At 33.1% G+C, this 13,041-nt stretch overlaps 1 protein-coding gene across 4 annotated transcripts in view; it reads left to right on the top strand.

The window, feature by feature from the left end:
* Positions 1 to 13,041, top strand: part of LOC140441059 (uncharacterized) — a 130,662-nt gene that overhangs the window by 67,958 nt on the left and 49,663 nt on the right. The window lies entirely within an intron of this gene.

The raw sequence follows: 13,041 nt of genomic DNA, 5'->3' as shown, positions 1-13,041 counted from the left end.
TTATATCATCATTATGTAGACCACTAATCTTATGCTGATACATATTATACATGATAGCGCTTTGAGTACCACTATGACCGATTCCAAGAGCATGCCCAATTTCATGAACCAGTACCATAAAAAAACTTATACGGCCTTCAGGTATAGAGTCGTTTCCAAAATGCCAGGGCTTCGTTATATCTAAATGTATTTCTGTACAGGTGTCTGTGGAATGAGGAAAGTATGAATGTCCTAAAGCAGCACCTCCAACAAATCTAATAGGACATTCGTCATCTCCCATACAATTTGCTCTAAAATTATGAGTTCCCCTAACCATAGTTATGGTTATATCTGGTGGCTCTAGCGTAGGATTTGTAACCATTGTGAATGTTAAGGTTGAAACATTTTGCCACATCTGAAATGCCATTTCTGCGTCTTTTTGGGCCTTGGGCGTTTTTTGAGGAAAATACCATTTAATAATTAAGCCCGGCATGTGATGCATAAATGAATAGTCTTACGAAATATTGCGCAACATAGTTTTAGCGTGAGTTACGTCATACCAGCCTGTCTATTTATTGAACGAATACGTTTTGTACTACCAGTCTGCAGTCAACATTGCGAAAGTAACAACGGTTGCTTGTGCCCGTCAACGTTTACGAAAAGTAACAGTGAGTGTTTGTGCCAGTCCACATTTACGAAAAGTACCAGTGGGTGTTTGTGTCAGTCAACATGTACGAAAAGTAACAGTGGTTGTTTGTGCTACAAGAACCTTGACGATAATGTGTTTGTTTGTGTTTGGGCTACAAAAATTAAAAGACGTAAGTACTATTTTATATATTTTTAGAGGTTTCATAGAACATTTCTTCGTAGGTAGGTCATTTCAACAATGGGTTTTAAAAAAAAACAATTACTTTAGAACATTACTTTTATTTATTTCCTAGTATCTGTGCTACAGCAATAAAAATGTTTGTACGTAACTCTAGTAGAGATTCCGGAGCCTCCTCAAAATATGCTGCCGTCGATCTGTTTTTCTTAAAATCGTGATATATATCAACCATTTTTCTGTCTTCATTACTTTTACACATGACCATTCCTTTTTTCATAGTAAATTTTATTTGATGAGGTAGATGATGTTTTGTAATTGCGTCTGTTGGATCGTATATTATTTCATTATGCTCATTCCAGAAATGTGGTGTGATTGTAACTCCATTTGAGTAACACTTTGTACCTACTACGACCTTTGTTGTTATTCCATATTGCTTTGCGACTTCATGCAATATTAAACTAGTCGGTAAACACGCGCCTGCGTAGTTGGCCCGAATAAATTCTTGCTCAATACATGTCTTAATTAAGTTTAACTGAATGTACTGTTTCATAAGATTGGTCATACTGCGATGTGTCTGCTTTGACTGTTATTCGATGAATGACCGCTTGCTGGTATTATTCAGAGTGTGTTAATGATGAAAGTGGTGGGGGTAATCAAGATTTTTTGTCTGTTTACAACTAATGTAATCAAGTTGACTAAAAGCGATAAATGCAGCACTCTTACATTGATTCTTATGGAAGAACAAGCACAAATCTGCACATTTCAGAGGCCTTTTGAGCATAATGTTATACCATTTAATCTTCCGTCCGACCGAAGATATAACTTTGGTGTTTATGTCATCAAGTGCCACCAATCACGCACTTCGATGTTCATCGCCCTTCCTTCTGGAACAAATAATTAAATCTAATTGGTTGAGAAATGAAAAAGTTTCATATAAAAGTTAATTTATCTTTAAATATGGGACATTTTCGGATCTCAAGTCAGTCTGTGTCAACACATGGTTTTACCCGTGTAGGGTAGCTCCCTAGAGCACTTTGCTCGAAGGGCTCTGTTTCTTTCTAAGACTCTGAAGCTGAGTTTTTTTCTACTTAGAAAGAATGTGTTTTATTTACCACCTTAATAAAACCACAAGGGCATTGACCTCCTTAAGACAATGCCACAATAAGAGCGTACCGGCCAACTACGCAATATTACACCATATTGCGCAATAGTTGGACAGATTAATAAACATGAAAACTTGCACCAAGTTGCAATCAGTTTTTCATACGTTTATTAATTCCTCCGGAGACGACATGGCGCCCAACCCTCAACGAACTCTACCACGACTCCGAGATGTTAGAGTTCTCATGCTCCGCGATCGAAAATCGCAAACAGTCCCAACACGAGGCCTGCATCAAAACCACTCAAGAAAACAGCGGGGAGAAGCATCGGATGTTAGTACACTAAACTAACATGCCGATATCCACCTTCTGCAGCCCTGAAACCGTCGATGTGCCACATCTCCGACGAGCCAGCCTACTTGACGCTAAGTACCTGATGCAGTGGATGTCTCCGCAGTGGCCAGTCACTGCCTGCCCTACCATTATGTGGTCCAGAGCACCACGGAGGCTCAGGCAAACCCACCGGTGACATGCAGAGGGGAAATGTACAGCTAGAGAGGACGAAGCCGCCGTAGAACGAGCACGTCGTCGAGGATGGACCTGCAGATGCTGTCCACAACACCGATCACCGCCTGTCAGTGTTTTTGTGCAGTGCAGTGCCGCGATACGCGAGTGTACGCGAGTGCAGTGTGTGTTAGAGGACTTGTAAGTAATTTGACAATATAGACATATTCATTTCGATATATTTCATGTACATATTTGATATATTTTATGCATTTTCTTTCCTATATGTGTATTGTAAAAAAAAATTGTTTTCTTAAGTTTTTTAATAAAATCATCTTTTTTTATCAGCCTCAGAGTCTCCAAAGCAGGGGGGATGTCATCAAGTGCCACCAATCACGCACTTCGATGTTCATCGCCCTTCCTTCTGGAACAAATAATTAAATCTAATTGGTTGAGAAATGAAAAAGTTTCATATAAAAGTTAATTTATCTTTAAATATGGGACATTTTCGGATCTCAAGTCAGTCTGTGTCAACACATGGTTTTACCCGTGTAGGGTAGCTCCCTAGAGCACTTTGCTCGAAGGGCTCTGTTTCTTTCTAAGACTCTGAAGCTGAGTTTTTTTCTACTTAGAAAGAATGTGTTTTATTTACCACCTTAATAAAACCACAAGGGCATTGACCTCCTTAAGACAATGCCACAATAAGAGCGTACCGGCCAACTACGCAATATTACACCATATTGCGCAATAGTTGGACAGATTAATAAACATGAAAACTTGCACCAAGTTGCAATCAGTTTTTCATACGTTTATTAATTCCTCCGGAGACGACATTTACAGCTAATGTAATCAATTTTACTACATGCGATAAATGCCGCACTTTTTACATTGATTCTTATGGATGAACGTGTACCTTATACCCTAATTAAGCACTTTATTCTGTTTCAGATATTCCTACCGTTCACGCGTCGTTTAGATTCCTCTGGTTATGTGACATAATGTCTTATGATACAATATGTGAATCTGAAAAACCTTGCGGGTGTAAACGACTATTCCAAAGGAACAATTGGAACGAAACTAGAACTGTGTCCATATCATGTAACAAACATCACCATCACGAAGAATCACAAGAAGAAGCTGAGCAACGGTCAAATCGAGAGAATGAAGATCAAAGGAGATTGGAAGCAAAACGATTACTTAGAGAAGAACGACGTTTACACATGAAAACGCAAATTGAGGCATTAACAGACGACGTTCACATTAAATTACATCAAATAATTAAAAATACTGATTTCCGACGCAAACTTATCCGATATTTGAATAATGGTTACCTGGATAAGACGCTACGTGACCTACTAGGTTTTGTGAAAAAGGGACGATTTTGGTTGGCATATCCTAATCGCTTACTAAAGATGGAGGAAGCTTATACAGACGTGCTTTTTGGTACTAATGTAATGTAAATAAACAATACTTGTTCATTTTTTTATATATAAAGGTATCAGTGTTGTGTGTAAAACTTGTATTTTTTTTATTTTTATACTTTCTGTATTCGTTTCTTAGTCTCTGTCTTAATATAAAGGCTTATAACTTGTGTATTTTTATACTTTGTGTATTCGTTTCTTGGTCTCTGTCTTAATATAAAGGCGTATAACTTGTGTATTTTTATACTTTGTGTATTCGTTTCTTAACGTATTAGTTACCCTTTCCCCTTTTCCTCGATACCTTACACATTGTTATACGTTGAGCCGTTTGGACGTTGCAAGTATTCAAATGGTATTTTCACCAACACATTTACAGTTAAAAATATATTTGAAATATTATCCATATCGTCTTTTTTGACATTTATTGTAGAACAATAATATACAAAGTATATCGAAATTTTTTTGTACATTACCTGTTGATGATAAATTACATACGCAGATTTTGATACCTATGCCGTATTTGTTTTTTTTATACAGATTGTTGTTTGTGAATTTTATACGTCTATGTGGCTTAGCGACGTGGATACTTAGCTTCGGTGGTGCTAGTCCCGAGTTCGATTCCTACACACGGTAGAATTTTTTGTTTAATAATAATAATTAATAATTTAATAATTTGGATTAAAATCGTCTTATAGATAGTGGATAATATTTAAAATACAAAAATAATATGTAAATTAATTCATATTAAAAATGGATAATTACTAAATTTAAGAAGAAGAATTGACGCTATCTTCACGTTGTGTAAAAGAAGAAGAATTAATGTTGCGTAAAAGAAGAAGAATTGACGCTATCTTCACGTTTAGGTTAGGTTTGGTTAGGCCGAATCTGGGGAAATCTGTGTCAGGGGACTGGGGAAATTTGCCATATTCTCCATAAGGAGCGAGCGGTTTTTCCCCAGAATCTGGGGAAAAAAGTGGACTGAAATGGCTACCTATCTACTCATTGTACTGCGTGAAACGCTGTATCTGTCAGCTAGGTAAACTTTACTTCGTCCATCGTGAATAAGAGCAACAATTTCTGCACTCAAAACATCTTGAAATTGTCAATAGTTGACACAATCGCGATAATAACAAACACTTTTGACATTAATAAATAGAAAAGACGTAATTAAAATAATTGAAATTTTCACAGCCTCCTTGTAACACTGAAGTAAGTATAAGATGAAAACTTCAACATTGTTGATATTTTCTAACAATATCTGGACAATTCTCGTTAAAAACTATCTATAGGGATTTCTGCTAATCCGTGGTCATTGTATGCCAAATTTGTAAAAAGAACCGAAAAAAAAACAAAGATCAGGGCATATTCGTCAGAAATTATAAGGGTGCCCGTTTTTTGTACCCGTAAGTGTATTTATTTGCGTTCTATCGATTATTATCGATGTTTTCTACTTGCTCTTTGTTAATTTTATTTTGAATAGTTTTTAGTTCTTGGTGCCCCTTTCTTTATTTAAACCAAAAAATCCTTGATTAATATATGCAAAGTGAAAAGGGCCTCTCCAGTACCACGTCCTTTTCTGCATTTCGCTTATATTTTTAATAGGTGGCTAATTGGCCATGTACCGAACTTTATTGCATTAACTTTCATCAGCTTTATATATTTTCGTTCAACCCCTCTAAAATTTCTTTAACTTATATTTTACTTATCTCTTTTTGACAAGTGTTGCCTTATTTATTTTATTACATTTTCTCCTTACAAAATACAATCAACTTCCGCTTATCCGTGGGTTTTATACAGTCAAATAACAGCAAAAAATAAAAAAAATTGTTTTACCTAAGCTTTAATTTTCAGTTTTTATTGTTTATTCACATATTTTACACTTTTTTAAAGGAGTCTGTCATTTGTCTGTCTGCTTCTTTGATTGGTAAAGGTGTTTCTTAATTCTACATTGCATTTTAGGCAGCATCGGTTTTTCAGCGAGTAAAGCATTGTGATTGTGCTTTAGATATTCTAGAAGTTCATAACAAACTGCCGCTTCGTAAGTCACTTGTTCCCCAGATTTAAACTCCTCTTATTGTTATTGATCACTTTTCTCTTCTTTTTTTCTTCGGTATTTTCTTATGATGTCTTCATTCGTTAGATGTTCAAATTCCGGATCGTCATTTTCATCCTCTCCTATTATATCATTCTTCAATTTTTGAGCAAAGTAACTTTGTTTTGTAGCTTCTTTTCATACACGCAATAAAGTCTTGAAAGAAAAAATTTTGGCTGAAGAATATCAGAGATTGAACTAATCTCAGTGTTGAACACGTTTCACGTTGCAAAAATAGGAAAGCGTTTAAAGAAATGATCGCCAAGCTTCGTTAAAAGACGGTACAATAAGAAGAAGAACGTCTTGGCCCACAGTCTAAACTAATGCAGTCGTGTTTGGGGCAAGAATTTGACAAACAATTTGCTGTCAGCAGACTTAAGCACATGCGTTTCAGGATGTAAATTAAAGAGAGTTGATAATCAATAACACAGTTTCTTGTTGAAATTGTTTACTTTTAAATGTTTTTTGACTTCAAACCTTTAAAGTACCCTTTAAAGACCTAGGTTTTTTCTTGTCTTACCAATCACCGCCAACTTCAGTTTGTGGCATCCTGTAGCGTTGCTACAGAACATACTCGTGAACCGTTCTTTGCTGAATTTATGGCCTGTTTTACCTTCACTTGAAAAAGCTACCGTCCAAGTTGGAAGATATTTCGAGAAGTGTTCCCATTCGTACGCGTTATAAATTTGTTCGTAGCTCTGATTACTTGAAGAAACGCACTCCTCTAATTCACTTTTAAATTCCCCAGTTCCCTGTTGGTCATCGCTGAGCTTTTCTTTATAAAGTCAATTTCATCCCGTGACGTTGCTTAAATCAAGTGAACCCCCCGAGGATGCACTAAAATCTCTTTCTAATTCTACTATGTCAAAAAACTGTTTTGACTTTGCAACAATTATTAAACCTGGTATAGGTGTAAACGAAAGAAGTTTGTATTTTTGTTTTAAAATGTCTCGCACTGTCGACTGAAGGCACATAAGTTTACAGAAAGTAACGTTTTTAATTTTACTTGAGGTCTAACTTTTGACTGATCGTAAACCCAACCATTTTTGTTTTCTCGGACATATCAAGAGAACAATAACAAAATGAATTGCAGCTTAAAATAAAACGTTACCTTACAACACACGATCAAGTTAAAGAACTTTGAACTAAGGCTGAGTAACAACACAAGCACGTTAACAACCTCTTTTCACTACTGCCCATAAATCACTAGTCTACAAGCAAATAATGAAATTAGTCATCAATAATCACAAGTTTCATCAAGTGTATTAATAAGGGCGATTAACAATTGAGATATTTTAACGCGAGCGGAGCGAGCGCGTAAATGTTCAAGATTGTTAATCGCCACTTTAATTCATGAGTTCGTTACAAAACTTCTCCGTCGACCATACTTTTCAGAAATAAAGATATCTTAGTTTAGTGGCAGCCGTAGCTCAGTGGCTGTGTTACCGGCTTAACAAGCTAGAGGGCCCGGGTTCGAATCCCGCCACCGACAAAATTTTTAATTTCTAATTTAACTGAGGTGCCACCTCCGTTAAGCTTCAGTTAAGCCTCAGTAAAGCCGTCGGTCCCGGCTACGAAAGTAGTCGTTAAGTCATGTTAGGGGCGCTTGCGCGACCTGAAAACCCTAACACTAGACCTTAGCCAGAAGGTTACACGAATTTACTCTGCATAGAATTATCTATACAACCTTCTGCTACATCAGTCGATTTCCAGCCACCTAGTCTTTTAATAGCTGAAAAGTTTGCACCACTGTCACACAGTATGGAGGCAGAAGAACGTCTAAAACAATGCCCAGTGTAGAGATGCGGGTGCTCTAATTTTAAGAATTTAGCAATAACGGAAGGAATTTTGGAAAACGTATTTATGCCAATTGGCTGTGTGGAACATTTTTTTATCGCATTGAGAATGGTATTTGCTTCTATCTACTATGGGAAATATTCTATTTGTGTGTGTTTTTGATACTTTTATTGTGACAAGAAACTTTGACCCCAAGTCTTGAACATTATTTGTTTCTAATTTCAATAGTTCGTCCTTTCTTAACGCACCAACCATTCCGAAAATCAATGCAATGTACAAAATGAAATGTTATGAAATACGAGTATTAAATATATAAACTTAATTTACTGGTTTACCTTTATCATTAGAAACACGTCGTTAGGAGCAGCAGAGATGAATTTATAGACTTGTTCTTTTTCAAGTGTTTTTGATTTCTTTGGTACATCACCTGTTCGTTTTTTTTCTTGATAAACATAATTAACTTATTATATTTAGATATATCAATGTTTGATTTTAAACTTAAGGTTGATTTTAGCATCGCATATTTGGACCACAAACTTGCTATTAGTCCTTTGTCGGTAATGTTTGAAAAATATGTCAACTATACAGATTCTGAATATCGTATTATTTTTCTCACGTCACACCATGCAATAAATTCAGCGTATGTTTTTTCGTACAACACTCTGCTTTTTTCAGGCAGTAAACTTAGAGATATTTCATTTACAGTTTCTGCCACTTCTGGTGGAGTTAAATTAAACTCTTCGTCAAAATCCATCTTTTGATTTTTCAAATACACAGAATTGTAAACAATAAAGTAAATAATGACATACAATAACAGAGAGTACTAACAGCGGCTCCTTCATTTTAAATTTTTTAGTGGGAATATAAACACAGTATAGACAACAACCAGTATTCTCACTCTACCGCGGTACCTTTGATCTTTTTAGACAAAATTCGGTGACCTTGACGCCATATTGTCTGGACGAAAACCGTGGACTGGCCCTGCACATATGGACGCGACAGAGCCGACTTTGATTTATTTAACAAAATTGATTTTAATTTCAACCAATTTCAAAACTCTTCTTGCTACTCTTTCATTCTTCGAGAAATTAAAAAAAAAACCTTAAATTGTTTCTTTCTCTGCGTTGTATTTATGATTTTGTTTTCTAACGTTTCACAACTATTTGTTACAGAACTGTCTTATACACTATCAAAAAAAAAAACAAAAAAATCAAAAGGAGAGTTATGCAACAGTTTTTAATAAATATGCTAGTTTTAAAGCTGTATGGTTATAAAGTCGAATAAAATGCAAAGTTTCATTTCAAAATTCAAATACAGAGTTTGAAATCAGTTAATATAGTTTAATTATATCTCACTAAAAACACAAGAGGATGTGAACAAAACTCCTAAATATGTATATTGATTAGTGATTGATCTTACCTGTTCATTGTAATAGACTATTTTGACTTGTTATTTCGATATAAACGATTAAATAATCGTGTTATTGATGTTTCCAAATAATCGTTTTATTATTTTTTTCTTTTAGTTTTATTTTCATATTTTTGAGTATTGAAATTTCTGTTGTTGAATTTTAATAAATAGTACAAACGTATACGGCTAAATAAAGTTGTACAATATTTTTTGAGTATTGAAATTTCTGTTTTGAATTTTAATAAATAGTACAAACGTACAAGGCTAAATAAAGTTGTACAATATTTGAGTGGTCTTTGTTCAAAAGGCGACTAAAATTTATGGTACTAAATCGAAAAACATGTTTTAATAATATTCGGTTGTACAGCTAATATTTCAAAATTCTTTTGAAATAGAATGTCAAGTATACCTCCTTATAAAGTCAACAGAATCAACAGTAGGGATTTTTAGATTATCAAATGTGTCACCGGTTCTATTTTTATATACATTAACATATGAATATACAGTTTTATCCGACAAATTAGTTACACTTTTTGAGTAGCTGTCTGGTATATTATTTTTAAATAATATATTAGGGCTGGGTAAACAAAATTTGCTACACAAAACATTTTTGTAAAACTTTTGGCCCCTTGAAGTACATTAAGAGACATCCTGTTTAAACTGATTACTGAATCTTCTACCTCTTGCCTTTTTTCTAGACTGTAAAATTTGAACATTTATGAAATTAGCTAAATTTAACGAAAGACAAAATTTAGATGTAAGTGCCATGTAGTCTTCAATTGTCACATTATCGACACATTTCTTTTCTGTAGAATGTACAGAATGTTTTCTGAATTTTTTATTTAAATAATGATTTTCCTTCCATAATTTTATAACTGTACTTCATAGCACAATTTTTCTTTGAGTTTTTTCTTACAATCCTTGTTGATGTACATTAGATGTCTAACGGAATCGTACAAAGTGCTAAAAGTAGCGTCATCCTGTTAATGTTAACCCTCTATTCCACGGGTGACTTTCTTGTGACACAAATACACGGGTGGGGTCTATCAGGACCAAATTTAAAACAATATTCTCCTTATTAAAAAAATTTTTTTTTTCAATATTTTTAAGGAAACTTACTGATGTAACGTTGTACTACCTAAATGTACATATAATATGTCTATCAATACATATTTTGATAGTTTACTGGGAAATAACTAACACCATTATTTTTTTACAAGAGTTTATTAAAAAAATCATGAACGGCAAAATACAAAAGAAAAATATAAAAGAAGACAATATTATTATTCTATATACTTACATTAATACAAGTAAAAAGGATACATCCAAAATTAAAATTAGAAACAGAAAATAGAGGGGGTTAAATTATGTAAATTTTCTTTCTACATGATCAGCACAAAATGCTTTTATATATTCCATATATTATAACCAGTTTTTGTATTGCCAATTGGCAGAAATACCTAGTTTTTCTTTTTATATAATACTTATACATCCCTGTTTTCGTGGGGCTGGGTCATCTCTCGTCATTTGCTCAATTTCAAAAAATTGTGCAGCAAGTAACTGTGATGTTCTCTATATACGCATATTTAGGGCTCGTATTTTCATATTTTTCTGGACTAACGCAATTCCTAAAGACTTCCTAAAGAAACAATCGACGAGAAAACCGAAATTCTGCATTCGTATTATTGGATCTCAGTATATAATAAATGCATTTATAGCTGCAATATTAACCAAGCCATAGTACAAAACAAGAAACGCCCACCCACGGGTGGGGTCTGTCAGGATACTTTTGCAGGTAGCGATTGAAGGGATTCATACAATTTCACCAAATTATGCTAAAATGTACTATTCAGTGCTATTAAAAGATACACCAAGTCTAGGAAAAAAATACAAAAAAAAAATTTAAAAAATTAAGCAATTTCATTTATAGTTGTACTGATAGACCCCACCCGTGGGAAGGAGGGTTAAGAATGTATTTGTGGAAATAAAAAATAAATTTTTAAATGAACTTCATTTATTATTACATGTTGCATTAGATATTACATTTATTTATTTATTTAATAATAACAAAGGTGACAGACCCACTGTCAAAATTAGACAAAAATACATTGTAGATAAATACAATTACAGATAAAAATCAAATATACATGTATAAAACAAGTACACATTAAGTTTACAAAGTATCATTTTGTAGTTTAAAATTTCAGAAGTTAAACAAATTATATCTCATGAGCACTGATTTGCATGTATGAGAAGTCAGATCATACCTATATTTGAACCATAATTAGTTCTGCGATGAGATACATGGAAATGTAAATTCTGAAGAAGTGACCGGGAAAGAATATGAAAAGAAATTAGCTAAAGCAATTTAGGAGTATGGACTATTCTCTATGGATAATTAATTGCTTTTGTTCAAATGTGATTTTGAATGATATTTTACATTGTTGTTTACTTGATCTTGATTAATGTCAATATAATTAATTATTAATTAATTAGAAGAAACACTCTAATACATTTTTATGGAATATGATCAGATATTTTAGTTACATCTCACTAAAAACATAAGATAATGTGAAGAAAGCCCCTGAATGGGTATATTAATTATTGATTGATATTATCTGTTCATTGTAATAAAAAAGAGTATTTTGACTTATTATATTGTTATAAACAAGTAAATAATGTTTTATTGATGTTTCCAAATAATCAATTATTATTTTTTCTTTTGGTTATATTTTCATGTTTTTCAGTCTTGAAATTTCTCTTCATGAATTGTAATGAATAGTACAAACATACACAGCTAAATAAAGTTATACAATATTTTATTTTAATAATATTCGGCTTTGCAATTAATATGCCAAAGGAATATGAAAAGAAATTAGCTAAAGCAATTTAGGAGTATGGATTATTCTATACACAATTGCTTTTGTTCAAATGTGATTTTGAATGATATTTTACATTGTTTTTTACTTGATCTTGATTAATGTCAATATAATTAAGTATTAATTAATTAGAAGTAATACTCTAATACATTTTTATGGAATATGATCAGATATTTTAGTTACATCTCACTAAAAACATAAGATAATGTGAAGAAAACCCCTAAATAGGTATATTAACTATTAATCGATATTATCTGATCACTGTAATAAAAAAAGAGTATTTTGACTTTTTATATTGATATAAACAAGTAAATAATGCTTTATTGATGTTTCCAAATAATCAATTTATTATTTTTTCTTTTGGTTATATTTTCATGTTTTTCAGTTTCAAATTTCTCTTCATGAATTTTAATGAATAGTATAAACGTACAAAGCTAAATAAAGTTCTACAATATTTTAGTGGAAATTGTTCACAAGGGTGGCTAAAATTTATGGTACTAAATAGAGAAACATATGTTTTAATAATATTCGGCTGTACAGCTAATATGTCAAAATTCTTGTGAAATAGACAGTCAAGTATACTAATAAAGTTAACAAAATCACCAGTAGGCATTTTTAGATTACCATATGTCTCAAAAGTTCTATTTTCATATCCGTTGTTGTCTATACTGTGATATAAATATGTAGGTATATGTTTGGTTGCCTACAACACAGGTCACTGCCAATCACAGAGCGTTTAATTAATTTATGCAAGCAATGTATGTTGTGTTGCCTACATTGAAATCGTTCATTAATAGAAAATCATTCATTAATAGGGGTCATTAATCAATGATTTTGAGGGTGTTAATCAGGGTTGATGATGAGGGTGATCACGCGCTCGCGACTGAATGGAAGTTGACTGTATATTCCTCGAAACTCATTTTCGCTGGCTCTTGGACTATTATCAACACTAGCACTATGCAATTTTTGTCAAATCATTAGTAACCGCCAATAGTTCGCAAGCTTAAAGGAAATTTTACAAAATAGAATTATT

The sequence above is a fragment of the Diabrotica undecimpunctata genome, chromosome 5 (assembly GCF_040954645.1).
Source record: "Diabrotica undecimpunctata isolate CICGRU chromosome 5, icDiaUnde3, whole genome shotgun sequence".
In the NCBI taxonomy this organism is placed as follows: domain Eukaryota; kingdom Metazoa; phylum Arthropoda; class Insecta; order Coleoptera; family Chrysomelidae; genus Diabrotica; species Diabrotica undecimpunctata.
Note: the sequence above shows the minus strand (reverse complement) of the source record. Positions and strands in the feature narration are given on the sequence as shown.